At 44.0% G+C, this 19,174-nt stretch overlaps 1 long non-coding RNA gene across 2 annotated transcripts in view; it reads left to right on the forward strand.

Annotated features, from left to right (window-relative positions):
- Positions 1 to 1,233: 1,233 nt before the first annotated feature.
- LOC136289723 (uncharacterized) overlaps positions 1,234 to 19,174 on the forward strand; it is a 68,069-nt gene continuing 50,128 nt past the window's right edge. For both annotated transcript variants that reach the window (XR_010720851.1, XR_010720850.1), the window contains exons 1-2: positions 1,234 to 1,371; positions 1,457 to 1,610. This is a non-coding gene — a long non-coding RNA (uncharacterized lncRNA). The remainder of the gene's footprint in view (positions 1,372 to 1,456; positions 1,611 to 19,174) is intronic.

The following is a 19,174-nucleotide window of genomic DNA, read 5'->3' on the forward strand; positions in this document are numbered from 1 at the left end:
TTGATAATCCTTGTAGGTCCTTTCCAACCCAGGATATTCTGTGATTCTATCATCTCAAGCATGGTTTTCTGACAAAAATCCCGATTGAAATGTGTGTGTCGTGGGTTGAATTCTGACTCCAGACTTGGGTGGTGATTTGTGTGCTTTGCATTCCACAGGCTTCTTGTGTGAGCCTGGGCTGTCAGCCCTCTCAGGTGGTACCCTCCTGTTTTGCCTATGGTGACAGTCACCTCTGGTCTCACAGCAGGTTTTCAGGATCATGGCAGCTCCTTTCTGAACCATTCCTAGCTTTTTAATGTCCTCAGAATGAGCCCAAACAGTAGCACCATGTCCTCCCGTCAGACACTGACAGACATTGCTGATGTGTTGAGCCCAGATGCTCAAAGCTCGCCACACCAGCAGATCATCCACCGAGGGGAGTCCATTTGGGTGCTATAACACTCCCAGGGCTTTTTCCAGCATCAGAGGCTCAAACATTTTAGACTTTTCCTTATTTTGACAGCCAGCAATGGCCAGGCCTGGAATCTGTTCATTTCTTTATCAAGCAGGCTAATAAATGGTGCTGCACTGCTAAATCTGTCTTACTCAGTATCTTATGATTGTATCAGCCTGTCTTAAGCCAGTCAAGTATATTTACATGAAATAATGGAATGAGTTTTGCAAATTCCCCCCCCCCTTTTTTATATATTTTAAGTGACTGTCTAGCCAAGTTCATTTCCTCTCCTGTCTGAGCTCCTCTCTGAAATATATTATCCCACTTATTAGAAGCCAATAGCACTATGCTTTGCTTTTCTTCCACCCTCTCAGAAGAAGGAGCATGCAAGGGATGCTTGGATTAAGTGAGTGGGGCACCCCAGAGCTGGGATTCCTTATGAATGAGCTCATATCCTCTCTCCGTATGATAAGAGGAATGCCGTTTGCATCCCGGAGCTTGCTGCATAAACACACACACTTGAATGGGGGAGCATTTAGCCTAAGTAGAAACTGGGATATCCAAAAGATCTCAGGGACAGGGGATTCATCTGCCAGCCCTCTGCTCAGACAGACCACGGCCACTTCTTGGTGGCCATGGTCCCTCATTCCCGGTGAAATCCATCCCTCCCGGGAGGGGGAGGGCAGGAGGGGAGAGGAGATGACAGATCCCTGTTTGCATTCTTCAGAGGGAGCAGCTGCAATTGTCTTACTACAGTATGTCAACATGAAATTATGACAAATCAGGCTGGGATGGACAGGCTGATGAAAACAATAAGGAAGAAGCAGAGCAGAGGGAAGCTAGGAAGAATGAACGACACCTAAAACTCAAGAGGCTTTTACCATCCTGGTGGGAAATGCCTTTGGAAATGCAATAGGACTGTAACAGGATTGAAGTCTGTGGGTGTGCCTGAGCATATGCTGAATTTTCAGGTTTGTTTAAATCTGCCTCTAAAATACTTTTTTTTTTTTTTTCATTCCATAGGAGGAACCTTTCAAAAATTAACCTGAGAGCATCTGGAAAAGGCTAGTCTGACACCTTCTCCTGTGAATGGGACACAGTAAGGATCCCCACAGTGCCAACTTAGCACCCAACAGTCTTACACTCTATGTTATGCCAGGCTTTGACCTTGGCAAAGGTAAGGAAACCTCTCTGGCCTCCACAGTTACACAGTTCCCTTTTATTTCTTTACTTTTTCATTTAAAGTAGTGCTGTTTGGTAGCAAAAGGAGAACTACCAAGAGCAAAGCTTCAGCTTCCTGTCTCCTTTCTATCTAATGGAAGTCCTTGAAATGGGATGCAATGAATGTTTCCTTTATTAAAAATTGAGCCTTCTCCAGCCCACACAGTTTCACAACATTTGATAGAATGCACATTTTCCCAGTTTCTTTTTTTTTTTTTAAACAATGTCCAACAATCAAAAATAAGTCACTGAAGGGGCCATATTCAACATTAATGTAACTGGGAGCAGTTTCCTCTGGTCCCAATAGGAGATGCATTTACTTTCACCAGAGCTGAATCTGCCAGCTTGTGGACACCTCATTTAGGTGATTTAGATTTAGATTATTTAGATTTAGATGATTTAGACTTAGATTTAGATTTAGATGACTTAGTATAGATTTAGATGACTTAGATTTAGATTTAGATTTAGATTTAGATTTAGGTTTAGATTTAGATTTAGATTTAGATTTAGGATTGTCACCAGTGTCTGCTCAGAGTGGCTTATAAACTTCCTCAGGTTCGTGGATCTATCAATTTAGTGCTGTGCTGCAAAAGAAAGAAGGGAAAAGGGAGTGAACACAGGATTTCCCCCTAAAAGCTGGGTTTCTTTTCCTCCATCCAGGTTGTGCTGCCTCTGCCTGTTGCAGCTGGCTGGCACCTCTGAGGAGGCTGCCACGTCACACCTTGCTGGAGTCAGTGAGAATGTGGTGGGTTTGCTCTGGAGGGTGGAGGGTGCATGAAAATATTTTCTGTGGTTTCAGTTTGCATGTCTGCATGGAAAAGTCTAGGAAAATGTAATAGGTATGAATCCAGGAGGATCCACAGAAGTATGTGAGGACAGATTTCAAGGAGACGAATGAAAAACCCCCCAAACCTTTTTAGGGGAACATATATTCCCAATAAGCTTTCAAAATCTGTAATAATTTTTTTCCTCTTAAATTCCACAGGAGTTTTCCATAGGTTTGGTTCAAACCTCCCCTTTCCTAAGCTCTAAGCCTTACATTTAAATGAACTGAGAGAGCTTTGCTCTGTGCTCACTCATTGCATCTCTCATCACTTTTAGAAAGTGGCACTTTTCTTAGTGCTCTGAAACACTTTTGTGCTTGCACTGCTCTTCTGATTCAGTGGGAAGTCCCCAGGCTTGGAGTCTGAGTGAAAGAGCTGCTTTTCCCCTTGTAATCATAAGAACTTCAAGTAGTGTGACAAACATATCCTGCAAGATCATATCCTTCCTGTTGGGTTTCTCCCATCACACACAGTTCCCTGATGTAACTGTTCTGCAGATCCATGGCATCCATCTTCTCCTGGAGATCAGCACAGGAAGGACAGGGAGCTGCTGGAGCCAGGCCAGAGCAGGGACACCAAGGGCATCAGAGGGATGGAGCAGCTCTGCTGAGAGGAAAGGCTGAGGGAATTGGGATTGTTCAGCCTGGGGATGAGAAGGCTTTGGGGTGATCTTATTGTGGCCTTGCAGTGCCTGAAGGGAGCCCACAGGGAAGATGGAGAGAGACTCTTGACAAGGGCCTGGGGTGACAGAACAAGGGTGAATGGATTTAAACTGACAGAGGATAGGTTTAGGTTGGATACTGGGAAGAAATTGTTCCCTGTGAGGGTGATGAGGCCCTGGCACAGGTTTTCCAGAGAAGCTGTGGCTGCCCAATCCCTGGAAGTGTCCAAGGCCAGGTTGGATGGGGTTTGGAGCAACCTGGGATAGTGGCAGGTATCCCTGCCCACACCAGGGTGTTGGAATGAGATGATCTTTTAAAGTCCCTTCCAACCCAGGCCTTTCTATAATTCTTTCTCCCTGGCCTTAATGAGACAGTAGCAGAAATGTGTGCTGGGAAGCTCAGCTGAAACACTGGAAGGGTTGCAAGCTCTGAAAGGTAGGAGCTATGAAATGATCGTATACAGCCTATTTAGAAAGCACTTTACAAAAAAGGAACCAGGTCAACATCACATTTAGGAGGTCAAGTCTCCTTAGTATGACCTCATGTCCTGCCTGCTTGGCTATCACAAGGTACCAAAATTCAAAGTTTTTTTTGCACGTCACCTCCCTAAACTGTTCCTGTATTTTACTGTGATGATTCAATGTAAAAATACACAAGACTAAAGACACACCCTTTATCCTGCTGTGTACCCAAATTCTTGAACTTTCCCCCTCCATGTGCTCCTGTTCCAGAATTGGGAATCTCCTTTGGTATGTGGGGTTCAGCACCAGCAGGCAGAGCCACGGTACTTTTGCCATGAATTTGTTCTGCACATGAGTGGTGAATCTGGTGCTCCAGGGAGGTGCAGGAAAGGAACAAGTGCACTGTGTATGAGGGGCAGTCACAGGGCAAGAGGCTCTGTGTGCTCACCTGAACCCCCCTTGGTGCTGAATGAGGCAAATAGGTGATCACAAAGAACAGAGACCAAGCAGAATTGAAATCTCAAACCCAACCTCCAAAAGACACCCTTGGCACAGTCCCGTGACACTGAGTGTGAGATCAATCACTGTGGAATCACCCCCTCCCGACGGCTGGGAACTGAAGCACAGAAGCACTGAATGACTTATCTGACACAGGAAACCTTGAGGACCCAGGAGCTCTCCCTTTTATAGAAGTCTCTGTCTGGTGCTTTACCATAAAACCGAGGCTCTTCTCAGAACAGTTTTCCCAGGGCCTCGCACTATGTGTTGCTGGCTTTTACTGTAACAGAGTTGGTTTAAAAATAATGACATTTTTCTTCTGAAAATGTGACAGCAGCAGAGGGGAAGCCCTGCATATGTGTAGGTGAAGAAATGAGAATGTGCAATCAGAGAATAGGTGTTTATTCTCCCACACTTTGTCTAACCCCCCCCTTTACTTGCAGGCACTGAGCGCATCAGTGCCTTTTACTTTCAATTTGAATCACAAGTAATTTTAATCTGATTACGATCTCACAAGGCACCTACCCACTGCATTCCACACCTTTGTGAGCAAATTCCTAGTTCCTAATGATCACAGAATCATAGAATATACTGAATTGGAAGGCACCCACAAAGATCAAGTCCAGCTCCTGGCCCTGCTCAGCACCAGCCCCAAGAATCACCCTGTGCCTAAGAGAGCTCCTGGAGCTCTGGAAGCCTTGGGGCCGTGACCATTTCTTGGGGAGCCTGTTCTGTGCCCCTGCACCCTCTGGGGGAAGAATCTTTTCCTGATATCCACCCTAACCCTCCCCTGACACAGCTCAGGCTGTTCCCTCAGGTCCTGTCCCTGGTCACACAGAGCAGAGCTCAGTGCCTGCCCCTCTTCTTCCTCTCCTGAGGAAGCTGAACCTTCAGGCCAGCTTCAACAAGACACAGCTCCAGTCCTCTCTATTTACTCCTCACTCTGTCCCCATAACTAACTCTGACTTTTTGTTCCAGTCTTTATCTTGTCTGGTTGACTCCTACTGCCTCTTTCTTGGTCTCCTGACCACGGCTCTCTGTTTCCCCCTGTGCTGCAGTGGCAGCCAGACCTCTGAGCTGCCCCTGGGAACAGCCCTCGGTTTACCTCGGCATGGCTCTGGTTGGTCAGCAGAGGCAGCCCCGGGGAAAGCTGGGGTTTGTTCCTGTTCTCCTGGTGAGACTTGAGGAGGACCTTCTGTTCTCTTTGTGTCCCAGGTTCAAGGTGTGGGTTTTGAGGATTTGAATTTAGACTTGGAAGTGTCACATCAGAAGTCACCACAGAGATACTTTTTTTTCAGGCATGGTTGAGACAATCTGTCTTTTCACCTCTTTGTCCTTATAATCATCTAAACTCTTTTTTGCTAATGTCTAGGGGAAAACCAAACCTACAGTTTAACATCAGAATGTCCTTTTCTACTGTGGGCAAAGGTCTTGCACAGGTAACACATCAACCTAGTAATGCGGAAAAGTGATAATTCACTGAAAGCAAGGTCTTATCTGTTAGGAGCACTTACAAGAAGTCACTTTTCTGACTGCAGAGGAAGTGTGTATCTCACTTATGGCTGCCCCCAGATGCTCAGAGCACTTTATGCCATATTTCCACAGGGTGAGATCTCCTCTGGTCACCCGTGTCAGCCTCCCATTCCCATCATGAGGGGACAGTGCCAGCATGCATCCAGGAGGGCTGAAAGAAGAAGTTAATTGTACAATTACAGATTTGAGAAGATCAATATCTTCTATTTTGAATGTTTTTAATCTTTAATTCTTTCCAAGCTCTAAAAGCTTCATCAGGAACAATGACACAAATTGTGCTCAGCTTACAGTTCTTATTGTCCCTGTGACCACCTGATTATTTGCTCTTTATTGCTTGCAGCTACATCTCTCCTCCTTTTGTGGAGGAAACAGCTGCTACTTCTCTTTTCTTGGGCCAGGATGCTGGTACTTTGTGTCTCATTTGGTATATACTGAAATCAGTTTGTTTGACACTCTAAGGAGGGTCCATCATCTTTGACAAGAGCAGAGCTGAGCCTTCCTTCCTTCCTTCCTTCCTTCCTTCCTTCCTTCCTTCCTTCCTTCCTTCCTTCCTTCCTTCCTTCCTTCCTTCCTTCCTTCCTTCCTTCCTTCCTTCCTTCCTTCCTTCTCAGAAGGCTGTGGCATTCCTACATTCCTACTGCAAAGAGCAATGAACATTAAAACAAACAGGGAGATGTGGAAGAAATGTGCTTCAGTAAAAGAAATGCAGAAAAGCTTCTTGTCTTCCCAAAAAGTAGCAAAAATACCTTGTTTCTTCAAAATCCTCCCATTTCTGCACAGAGACTCACAATCCCTATGTGCACTGCAGTGCACACACCAGGAGTTTTGGGAGAAAGTATTTCTTTTCTTCCTTTTTTTTTCTCTCTCTCATTCAACAGTGTTACATGATAGATTGGGTCAGCTCCTTTGGGTTTTCCATGGCCTTCTTTCTAATCATAAGTCCTTTGAGAAATGTGGAAGAGGGGCCAGTCCCTTCTCAGAAGTTATGGGAAATGGAGACCGATTAAATCACAGGCTTTGCCCTGTCAGTAAAAATGTAAAAATGTCAAACATGAAAAAAACGTATTTCCATATTGGGTGATGTGTGGGGTTTTTTCTCAGCTATAATTGCTCTAGCAGTATAAGAAAGCAACACAAGGTTTAGATTAGTCAAGCACATTTTTGCACTGTGTATATAATAACAAAAACCCCAGACCTGCCAACCCACCCCCAGGCCTTGAATTTTTGGTAGACTTTCTAGTAAAGTTCCCTCCACAGTCCTTAGGGGAGTCTTTGAGGGTGAGCTGATGAAGACATACCTCTGATACTATTTGCATTTTTACATCTTGAGCTCCACTGCCTTCTCCTCTGTCTGAAACTTGTTCCATTATTGCTCCACTCAGTGGGAGCAAGGACAGCCCCAGTTCCCCCTGTCCTGGAGTAGCCCGGCTCCCCTCTGTCATGGCAGTTTTTCTTGTTGGTGGAATGCCACAGCAGCAAGCTGAGCCCATTGCCCTCCCTGCCACACAGCCCAAGGTGGTGTGCTTCTGATTGCAGAGTAGAACTGATGCCAGTCGCCTTCATGCATTGCTTCTTTACTTCACCGGTCCCAAAGATCAGAGCAAGACCCTGAACAGGCCATGGCAATGTCTCTTCTCTGTCTTTGTTATTCAAAAAAATTTTAAATCAGCTCCTAAATAGTTGTTGAGGCAAGCTGATAGGCCAGTGTGAGAAGTGGATGATGCACCATCCTCGAGCAGTCACTTGAGGCAGGTAGTAAGAATGCAGCTCTGGCAGGAGAGCTTTCATTTTAGTGGCCATAGAAGATGGCTAAATCCCCAATTTGGATGAGTTGTTTAGCTTTTAGAGAGGTAAAGATAGGAGAGATAAATCTTATTAACTGTGAGTTGGAAGGTGCCAGACCTTGCCAGGGGTAAAGAGCTACTTCATAAGCATAAGGAGGGCAGATTCTGGAGTGGAAGGGGGGTTGAGGGTGGGCTGAGATGAAGAGGCTTCAACCAGCTAGAAGAGCATTTTCCATATGTCAGAGCAGAGGCTGCCAGCTTTGCTCCTGCTGAATGCTACCTTTCCCCATGATTAGTCCCATTGATTTTCTCAGCTCTGCTCACAGGGAGCTAGACCAGACCTCGTGCTTCAGCCCCAGGAAAGGAGCCACCCACTGCTGAGCTACCGCTGGGACAGACCTGTCTCCTTGCTGCTCTGGGAAGGGAGCAAAGCGTGACGGGTCTGGAGCTGGCACAGCACATGCTTCTCGCTGCCAGATGCCTTGGGAAAGGAAATGAAGGATCCATCAAGTTCTCCCTTCTTCCCACTTGGGCTAAGGAAAGGGCATAGTCCGCACAAGGCTATTATTCCCCTGTGTGTGAGAAGCAAGACACGGGACACGTTATGGCCCCTTACTCCTTGCATTGGCATGCTGGCCATGATCTGGCCCAAAGTGAGGTGCTACTCTGCATGAAAAAGGGGCAGTGCCTGGCTCTCTGTGGCCAGAAGGTTTTACATGGCCCAGAGCATGAGGTCAGTGCAAGCCCCTTGAAGAAAGGTGTAGCGACAATGCATCCAGTGCATTTACTGGTAAACACAAAAGCCATTTACAAGAATAGGGAAAAAAAAAAAAAAGAAAAAAGAAAAGAAAAAGGCATGCATTTATTCTCAGGGCAGAACGAGTGTATGTGCCATCGAGCACCCACTGAAAGGCAAAAGGTTGGTCTGCCACAATTCACCATTTGCTGGAGGTTTCAGCCCCTCTATGATATTATGGCTGGTGCCTCAGAGACCTTGCTTTGCTACCAATGTAATTGGCATAGCCTGGATGCGTTTGATGGGGTTTTAGCTGCTCCCCAGCAAATCTGCTGAATGATTCTATGGGACCTGTGGGTGTGCAAAGCCCCCATATTCCTCGCTGACCTGCCCCTCTGGCTTGCTTGTCATGCGATTTACACTAACTAGCACTGTCCTTGTAACGCTAAGGTAAGAAGTGAAACCCCTTTCTTTTCCCCCTAATTGTTCCACTGATTTTACAGTTACCAAGCTGTAAAGCACCTCATCACTCTTGTTAATTCTTTCTTCCTTTTGAGCTGCCAGTTAGTAATCAATTATTACCCTTGTCATTCATGCTGCAGCACAGCAGCTGGTCACAAGAAGCCTCTGTTTCATTGGGCTGGAGCCAATCAAGTCTCTCCAGCTGTCCCTTGCTGCTCTGAATCATAATGTACAGTACTTGTTGCTTTACAACTTCCTTTACCAGACTGCTTAAAAAAAAAAAAAAAGAAAGAAAAAAAGAAAAAAAAAAAAAAGAAAAAAAGTTTTTGCTCCCAGTTCTACCCTTGTGGCACATCTGGCTGCTGGAGGTTAAACTAAATTCCCCAGCACTCTATTTTTATGAGGGGTGGGAGAAATACCCTGCTAACGCTAGCACAACAGATATTTTTTGTCATATTCTCTGTTTTATGCAATGACTGCATTGATATAAAGACTGCTGATAGATCAAAGGTTTCACTGGTAAAACGATATGAAAGGCAGAGACATTAACATCCATCAAGGTCCTGTTAGGATTTGCAGAACAGGGGTTCTGGGCCTCCCAAGTGAAACCTAGCAGGAAGGTCTGCGAGCCTGCATAGCAAATGAAAAGAAAACAAGAGAGGGCACACAGAATATTGGAGGAGGTAGTGACCCACAAAATAGTAGCAATTCGAGCTGCAAGGCATCCTGATTGAATTGCAGTGGAGGCAAACACTCCCAGGCTTGCCGGTCTTGTTCCGAGGCGATGTGCTCTGAGCTATCAGCTGAGCTTTCAGAGTGGCAAACAACAGTACCACCAGCTTGCCTGGCTGTCTTTGTTCCCAGCTCCTACTGCTTGCTGTGGAGATAAGAAACCTTGTGAAAATAGCCAAGATGAGAAGTACTGAGGAGAAGTGGCTGCTTTTGGAGAATCAAGATTATCATTGTGTAACTCACCTTCCTAACTGTGTAATTTAATCAAAAGGAAGAAACCTATTTCACAAGTCTGCTATTTATGTGGGTATTTTCATTGGCTTTAGCCAATAATCACAGGAATAAAAGTTTTGGATACATCTTTCCCAGTTACTTCTCTTCTTCTCTTATCTGTCCCAAGGAACCAGTTTCATGGAAGCACAAAGCAACAAATTAAGGCATGGTCTAACCCCCACTAATTACCACCTGTTGTAAGATTTTGTCCTCCTGATGCTTAAAAACACAATTAGTGTTAACTATGTGATGTACACCAGTGGCATTATGTAAAAGTGTGTAGGTTTTATTGCTACTGCAGCTGAAACCAATAAACTCCACTCTGCACAAAAAGGGTTTTACAAGGGCACTATGCAAATCATAGTGAATGTTTGCCATGGGCTTGGTAAGAGTTTTCATCAAAAAGGTGAGCTGTAGAGAGGTAAAAAGGAATGCAATGCAGTCACCTGTATTCTATGTGACAAGTCCTACTGCTTTGGCTTTGCAGCTCTTTGTGCCAAAGTGCCTGGGTGGTGATGGTGCTGTAGTGCTCTTCATCCTGACACAGGAGTCTTGGAAAGGCCAGCATCAAGGGATGAAGTGCTGTGGAGGTGTATCACACTGAGATAAGAGAGCACAGGTGTCACGCAAGGTTTAGATCCTAAGGAACCGTAAAACACAATCACAAAATCATTTAGTTTTGAAAAGATCTTTAGGATCATGGAGTCCAGCTGTCTGATCACCACTATGTCAACTAGACTCGAGCACTCAGTGCTACAGCCTGTCATGTCTTGAACACCTCTAGGCATAGTGACTCCACCACCTCCCTAGGCAGCGCCTTCCAAAGTTTAACAACCGTTTCAGTGAAGAAATTCTTTCTGATGTCCAACCTGAACCTCCTCTGGTGCAGCTTGAGGCCATTTCCCCTTGTCCTGCTGCCAGATTCCTGGGAGCAGAGCCTGATCCCCACCTGGCTAGATCCTCTTGTCAGGAAGTTGTGGAGAGTGGGAAGGTCTCCCCTAAACCTCCTTTTTTCTGCCCTATATACCCCCAGCCCCTTCGGCTGCTCTACATATGACTAATTCTCTAGAAAAAGGGGAATTTCAGCTTCCCCTTCAGTTCTAGCAACTCTGCTCGGTGAGTGAATGTCTCTGATGTGCAAGTTGTATTGGCTGAGTGCTGTGACAGGTAGGCTGCTTTGGGACCCCTAAGAGCCCCCCAGGCTGCTTTGATGATGTCCATATGGCCCGGCCCAGCGCTGTGTAGAGGGCCCTTTTGAAAGGCAGGGCATTTTGTCATTGTGCACTTTCAGGGTGGGATTAGTTCTTGGTCAGGGGCCAGCAGCCGGGTGTGCTCTGCTGGTGTCGTCCTGGTTTGCCATCAGTGCCCTGCTTGGACACAGAGTCTGCTGGGCTGTGGTGCTGTTCAACATACTCGCAGCTGTGACTGGCTCTCGAGGAAAAGGCAAGCTCAGGAGTCCTCTCCAAAGAGAAGAAGTTTTCAGAGAAAGAGCATTTTTCAGAGAAAGTGGCCTTTTCCACGGGTATGTTCGGGAATCTGATGCCATGAAATCCTGTAGGCACAGAGCTGACACAGATATGCCCTGACTGTTGACTCTGAGGTTTTCCAGGTTTTCTGGCCTCCAAGCACTTTCTTTAAGTTTCACCTAATAGAATAAGTCCTTAAAACCAGTGAGGAGAAGCACATGATGTGAAAAGAGGGAGAGCTGTGTGGTTCTGGTGTTCCATATTGTCCTGGAAGAGCTGCTGGTCAGACTCCATAACCTCCATCACTGAGGACATGGCAACTTTGCGCTGAATGTTTGATTGATCTCCATGCTGTAAAAAAGGAAGTCTTTTGAAACAGACTAATCTTAAAAGTATATTTTTGAGTTATTAGAACTTTAAGGAATCAGAAAAAAAGCATTTGCTTTTTATATGCTTCTCTAAATGACAAAAAGAAAACTCTTTTTAAAGGAAAAAAATAGCATTTGTTCCAGTACAAAAGGTGTTTAATCTTGTTAAAACACTCCAAGACTCTTTTTTTTTTTTTTTTGAGATCTATCACTTTGCATTGCATTTAATATTTTCCCATTGCTGTGTGCTTGTGTCCATATACATTATTTACTGGTCACATGAAATGAGCAGTCATAGTGAATTCCATCTTGCTACACAGCATAAACTTTCACTGTGAAATGTGAAAAGTATTTCATAAAAAGAATAGAATATGCATCTAAATATATCATAGGTACATTTTGAATTATATAAACTATATATAATGTTTAGTGAAATAAAAATACTGGGTGTTTCTTAGGTTGCAGAGAGGAGGAGAAGAAAAGGGTAAGGCACCTTTTATTCTTCACCTCCTGCACAGATCTGGCGAAGAAGTCCATAAATTTTCTTCATCTTCTCTGTTCCAAAAGATGAACTTTAGGTCTAGTTCATAATCTAATTACTATGGGATGCACAGCAGACTAGGACCATTGGATCAGGCATTCTTTCCTGTTTGGAATATCTCTACCCCAAGCTGCCTGGTACCAGCAGTCACAGCTGGAAGAAAAACCTTCCAGGAGCCAAGGAAGGAGAAGTTTATGTGATTTGCAAAAAAAGTCTTATACAATTTCACATCTCTCTGAAAATTCAAGTCAGGATTCAGCTCACCTACCGTCAGGTGTCCAGGTGAGACTGAACATTGGGGCTATGGATGCCTAAAGGAAATAGTGGGAATGACAGTGGTCTTGCCTGTCTTTATGCATCTTCATGGGCTTGCTGTGTAGGCTTCCCTTGGAGCCACCAAATCACAGAATCACAGAGTGGTCTGGGTTGGAAAGAATTTTAAAGATCATCCCATTCCAATCCCCTGCCATGGACAGGGTCACCAGTCAATGGACACAAACATGGACTTCTAGTTTGTGTGTTCTGATCTCTCTTTGATGTTCTTGCTCTGAAAAGAAAACCGGTCCCCATTATTCAATTCATCTGAAATTACAAATTTCTGGTTGTAGTTTAACACTACAAGGAATCTTGCTTTAGGATTTGTGACATCAGATCACAAATATCCCTCCAACAGGATGCCAAGGTCAGTGTTGTGTCATTTCATCTCATTGGTTCAAAGCTGTGAGAGGTCAGTCCTGTATCAGCAGGGTTTATGTTGTATAAGGTGTTGTGCATTGCTGCTGTCCAGCTTTGTGTTAGACCATGCACCTGTGATGGCTCTGCAACAATACTCCAGGCAAGAAGCTTCTTAAAGCAGTGATCCCATCAGGCATGGCAACACTAAACCTGATATTGGGTTTTTGTTGGTTTTTTAAGCAACTCTATGGTTCTAATGTTACAGTTCAACTTTTGCTGTTTGTGTGGCACTTATTTTGCAAGTATCAGGTGCATCTGCCTTGAAAGAAAGAGATTTCTGTGAGATTCCTGAATATAAACTTCCACACCCAGAGTTTTATTCTGTTCAGTGTGATTCCTATAGCAATACCTTTCCCTTTCTTCAACTAATACCTACATTGTTTTTCTTCTAAATCTTGATTTCCAGGAATTTTGTGCTCTCTTCTCTCCCGGAATCAGAGATTTGTGGTTAATAGCTTCCTGGATACACAGTCTGCCTTACACACTTTACAAATCAAAGACAATGTCCCACTGAAATAAAAATCAAGTCTGATAAAAACGCAAAGGAAAATACAGAATGGGGCACTACCTAGATGTGAGATATTGGACTAATTTCTCATCTTCATTGGACTTAGTGCTGTGGAAATGAGAATGCTGGTGATCATGGGAAAAGTGCTACTGGCTTTTCTCGTCATAATAAGCTGGTCTTTTCAATATAGTCTGGTGGCTCATTCACTTTATAGCTACAGTTTTCTATTCAGTTTGGTCAGCCACTTGGAATTCCCAAGTGTCAGCTGCACAGTTTAAAAACTGCTTTCCAAAGGATAATTATGCAGACCTATTTTTAGATTCCTAAGTACCTGCTTTTAGAAGCAGAATTGTGGATTTAGGCACCCATCTTAGAAGTGCAGCCCACAGCAATGCATTGCTACCCAGACTCCCGACCTGAGGGCTGAGCTAGGAGGATGACACTGTGTGTTTGTCCTGTGTCAGTGTCTCTCCATGGCTCACCTACTGCCAAGACTTTACACACTTCCATAAAAAAATGTCTCCACAAAAACTGGGATGAGGCAATATCAGCTCTCAAACTGATGGCTGTAGTTTGGTGAGAAATTTACCCCACTACCTTCAATTTTCCATCTTGCTTTAAGCTGTGGTCACCCAAGGATTTGTTCATGTTTACTGGGCAAGCCATACTAATTAGAGGTATTTTGGATTTACCAGATCCCTCGGCATTAGCTGCAAATGCCACCCACAAGGAACAGAGAGAAGCCCATTGTAGGAAACCCACATCTGGCACTTGATTAGAGCTTTGGAGCATTTTGAAACTCCTAGAAAAAAGACATGATTCCAATTTCAGAGCATCCCTGACTCAATTCATGACCTTAGTTGTCCTCTAGGATTTTCTGCAGACTGCAAGGACCCATCTTCATTGGGCCACTTTGTGGAGTGAGTTCTCACTGAGATTTTCCTCATCTGTAGAAATCTCCACGTCATCCACCCAGGGTCATGTCATATCTTAAAGGTTATCTTGCACAGCTAAGCTTTAGGTCTGCTGGGCACAAGTGAGGCTCTCTGAGGCTACTTACACCTTTTCTGTACCCTACTCCATTCACTGGAGCACTTTTTCTCCCTCTTTATCCAGGAACCCACAATTGCCATTTCCAATTTGTGGTTACTCAGTGAGATTTCTAGAGGAAACCCTTCATTTCACTAGTCCTGGGAGCGTCTTTACCTATAATGCTCCCTTTAGGGGTATCCCCATTGTTTGACTGCTCCCATTAGAGACCCAACAGCTGCCCAGGCAGTGTTTGATTTGACAGACATTTAAAATCACCTAGCACTGCTGCCTAGAGGAACAGCCCCACTCTTGCTTGGTGTCTGCTGCCCCCTCTTTTTCTCTGGTCTGGATTAGTAGGGGGAAAAATGACTTAAACACATTAAAGAAAAATAGTATTTTTTTTCAGTTCCCCAGGACATTTCACCTGGCTGCAGAAAAACCCATGCTAGCAGAAGGGAGGAGCGGTACAGGAGATCAGATCTGGTGCTTTCAGTGTTGTCAGCTTCAAGGATTTGTAGAAGTGCAAATTTAAGAAAAATATTTGTATCAAGTGCTGCAAATTATTGGAAATTTATTATTGTAAAACATTGCAAAATTCCTTTGCATCTTCTGGCTATCCTGGCTTTCTGTATGCAATGCTTTTTGTCGGGACACTTCCTTTGCTTTTCTGGATCATAAAGATATTTGTAGGTGTTGATCACATTGTTCTTGGCTGCAAGATAGGAGGCTGCACAGATTTATGCTGTGAATAAGAGGAATTTATTTTGTGTTTAATAATTTCTAGTGCAGATTTGAGGGGTTCCATACAACAGTCTTGCAGCTGATAAGGACATAAGGACAAGTAAGGTATTCCTTTCCTTCCAGACTGGAAATCTCTTCTCTCTGCAAACATGTCTTGATATTTCAGCCAAATAGGTCTCATTATTAACAAAGACCCATGAGAGATTTTAATCTAAACCCCAAACATATATCCTCGTTAAGATGAAATTCTTCCCTCTGCGGGCAGTGAGGCCCTGGCACAGGTTGCCTGGAGAAGCTGTGGATGTCCCATCTGTGGAAATGGCTAAGGCCAGGCTTGGATGGGGCTCTGAGCAGCCTGGGATAGTGGAATGTGTCCCTGCCCATGGCAGGGGGTGTGATTGGATGATCTTTAAGGTCTCTTCCAACCCAAACCATTCAGTGATTCTGTGATCAGACCTCCATAGTGATGTTGTCTGACAGAACCGTCCCTTCCCCTGGGGGACATTTTACTCAATTCAGAAAAGGTGTGAAAGTCTTGTCCTCCAAACTGCAGCTGACACTCAGGTGACACCTATAACTGGATGATTTTTATTTTGTCTAATTATTTTTCATCATCTATTTGTTGGAAATTATAATGGTTGAAGATGTGGTCAAAACATCAATACAGTGGTGGTGCTCTTTCTGTACTGGTGGAATTCCCAGGTTTCTGTTTCCCTACTGGAAGAGTTTGCAAATGGCACAAATTCTCATGCTGCCTGGTTATTTCAAATGTGATGTTGCTTTGGAGTGTTTTTCCTATGGCATCCCCTAATTTGGACCCTGCAGAACCAGATGTTTCCTTTTATGTTGCTACCGATCACAGGAAAGAAAAAAACAAAACTAATGTGCAAAAAATTTGGCAAGTGACAGCTTGAGTGCAGAATTTTGTAATGCTGAGCCTGTGAGCCTCATACTAAACTAGTTCCAAAACAGGATGTTGCAGTGCATGTCTAATATCCCTTTTCTACCACACCCCAGAGCAATTTCTGTTGCTATCTGAGCTATGAATTACATTAAAAAGCAGCTATCAAATCTCACAAAGAAAGATTATATCTACTTCAACAAGCAGCAGGCACAGGTTTCATCCATCTTGCTGGAACAGATGAACACAAAGGTGTTGCAGTTTGAGACATGGTGCAGTGAGAGCCCCCCTTGCCTCCCAGTGCCCTGACAGTTATGCAACTACAGTGACAGAAACAATCATTCTGTTTGTTAGTCATATCCAAAACTCAGACTTGAAGAGCAGAGTTATTCTTTCCCATTGCTGCTCCCATCATCTAAATAGATCCAGGATAAAAATCAGATCTTAATCTGCTCAGTCATATGGCAATCCACGCCATCCTTGATTATCAGCTCTTGTTCCCCAGCAGTGAATATGGCGTAGTTCATTCCACAACAATCTCAATTTCAGGATATGGTTATTAGCAAAGTTTTGAGGGGTTTATTAACATTGTCCCTTGGTCTATGGGATGTCACAATTTGTGTAGCTTGGGGAAAAGCACTTAAAAAAACCTCCATAGTTTGCACTTTTTCTAACAACAGGCTGCTATTTATTATTGGCAAGAACAGAGCACAGGCTTTAGAATTTAAGCAAAAAAGACCTCTGGCAATGAGGAAATGAGCCTAGACATTTTTCATGAATGGGTTAGAGCTGCTTAACTCTGACTGGCTTGTTTTCTTTTCTTCCTATTCACATCACTCAAGTCCCACCTTCCTGCCTTAAAAGGCATCTCGTTCCCTGGCAGCAAGACAAGTATCTGTTTGATGTCAGCACCCTTTTATTTGCTTAAAAGCATCTTTTTTTCAAGGCAGTAAATTGAAAATGACTACCGCGTCGAGAACTAGCCAATTTCCAGCACTCTCTGCAGAACTGCTCTGCTTTCACATTTGAGAGTTATCATTAATTTTCTAATGAATAATGAGATCAGAGAGCTTGCATGCTGTATTATGTGTAGGAAAATGCTTATGTAAATCAGTATAGCTGTGGTAGCTTCCCAGGGGAACTTTAAAGCTTATCATATCATTAAATCTGATAACAATTCATTTTTTTAAAATGTAATGCAAGAAAAAAAAAAAGGTCTATTCACTGCCTGTTTGTAATAATATGTTTATAATATGAAAGAGAAAGGAAGGCTGCAAGATTATATATGAGAAAATGAAACGAGAAATTCCTTATTCTTTGCAAGCTGCACCCTGTGTGGAGGAAAAAAAGCACTCGCTGTATTTACATAGCTGAACCTTGTGAAATATGTTGATTGTAATGAGAACATTGTCATTGTTCAATATGGATTTCAGTTTTCCAGGCTCCCCACAACAGATTCCAAAGCTTTTCTAGCACTACACTTCCAGGGACCTTAGGGGCACCATCCTCATGTTCCCCTTCTTCTTCCTTCCCATGTGAATAATGAGCTCAATGAAATTTTAACCTGGTTTTGGCATTTTAGTGACAGGAGTGCTTATGAGTCGTACTGGGGCTAAAGACATCAGGATACCATTTTTCCAGCAGGACAGACAGCTGCTCCATGGATTCTAGTCATCATGTTTACCACCAAGAAAACTTTTAATTAGTCTTCCTGTTTCCTTCCTCCCCTGCTTTGTGCTGAATATAAAAAGCATTTGATTTGCCAGGACAGTACAAGCTGCAGCGTGTATTGTGGAAGCATCACCAATGCCCCCACAAAGTCAGAAGTCTCAGTGTCCCTTTTATTTCCTTGGGATGAACTCAGACAGAAATATGCCTATTCTCATGCCCAGGTGTAGAGTGAGTTTAGACTGGATATTAGGAAGAAATTGTTCCCTGTGAGGATGCTGATGCCCTGGCACAGGTTGCCCAGAGAAGCTGTGGCTGCCCCATCCCTGGAAGTGTTCCGGGCCATGTTGGAAGGGGCTTGTAGGAACCTGGGACAGTGGAAGGTGTCCTTGCCCATGGCAGGGGTTTGGAACTGCATGAGCTTTTAAGGTCCCTTCCAACCCCAGCCATTCTGTGATTCTATGATGAGTAAAGCTCCTGCATCTCCTCCCATCCCCTATTTCTAAAGGCTGTGGTTGAGCCTTAGGAGTTGAGATATGTTCTTTCCACTGTGTCCATGTGGGGTAATTAGGCATGACTCATTGAATTATGGCTAATAATATTTTGCTTTTTGGAGCTCTTTCCCCCCTGAGTCTTAAAGTATTTTGAAAAAAACAAATTTCTGCTCCCTACTAATGCAAACATGGATTTAGGAGGAGGTGTCCCCCATTAACCCAGCCTGATGTGACACATCCTTTTGCTTCACAAGGTAGTGGATTGTGACTTCCACCATCCATCTGTGAGAAGTGAGTACCACTGAGATTTGGGGGAACACAGGTGTGCTGATAGGAAGCCAGGAGCTTCCTCTTTTTAACTCAGAACGTCCCCTCTGCCACGTTAAATATTAGCTACACGTTTTGCCACATTTTGTCGGAAAGGGGGAAAAGAATGCATCTGTTCCTCAGGGATGATGAACTGAAATTGGCCCTGATTCAGGGGAAAAAAGTCTATTCAGCACAGCACTTAAACTGAGACATAAGTGCCAGCCTGAATAGAGACAGAGTTAAGCCTCTGTTTAAATGCTCTCCTGAGCAGGGGTCATTAGCACCAGCTCTCTCCCTGCACAAAGCATTATTCCTCATGGAAGCAGCCAGCATTCAGATGGGCATCCAAACTTTGGGGGGGCTTGTTTTATCTCAACCATTTTCTGCTGCTGCTCGCAGGCCAGTTGGCTGCTGGACACTTGGGGATCCAAAGGGAAGGCTCCCAGCAATCTGCCAGGAGAGCCATTCAAGCCTCAAGTGCTGATTTGGAGGGCAGTGGCATGAGGTGGGGGATTCCATGTGAGGCAGGTGGGGACACCCTTGGAACTCCAGGAGTAATGAACACCTTTTCCTGTTGGATTCATGCTCAAATTATCAAATGGCAGTACTGAGAAAAATTGTGGAGCAACACAAACATTCTGGCAGATTTAATAATAAATCCGATCTTCTTCTGTGATTAGCAAAAAATATTTGAATATTGCCTGTCAAAGTGTGACTAAAATTGATTTATCCATAAAAAACAGTTTAACCAAATATATGAATTAATTTAAAAATGTTTCCAAACTCTTTTCC

The sequence above is a fragment of the Chamaea fasciata genome, unplaced genomic scaffold (genome assembly GCF_029207755.1).
Source record: "Chamaea fasciata isolate MVZ Bird 193981 ecotype frontalis unplaced genomic scaffold, bChaFas1.0.hap1 SCAF_5, whole genome shotgun sequence".
Lineage (NCBI taxonomy): Eukaryota > Metazoa > Chordata > Aves > Passeriformes > Sylviidae > Chamaea > Chamaea fasciata.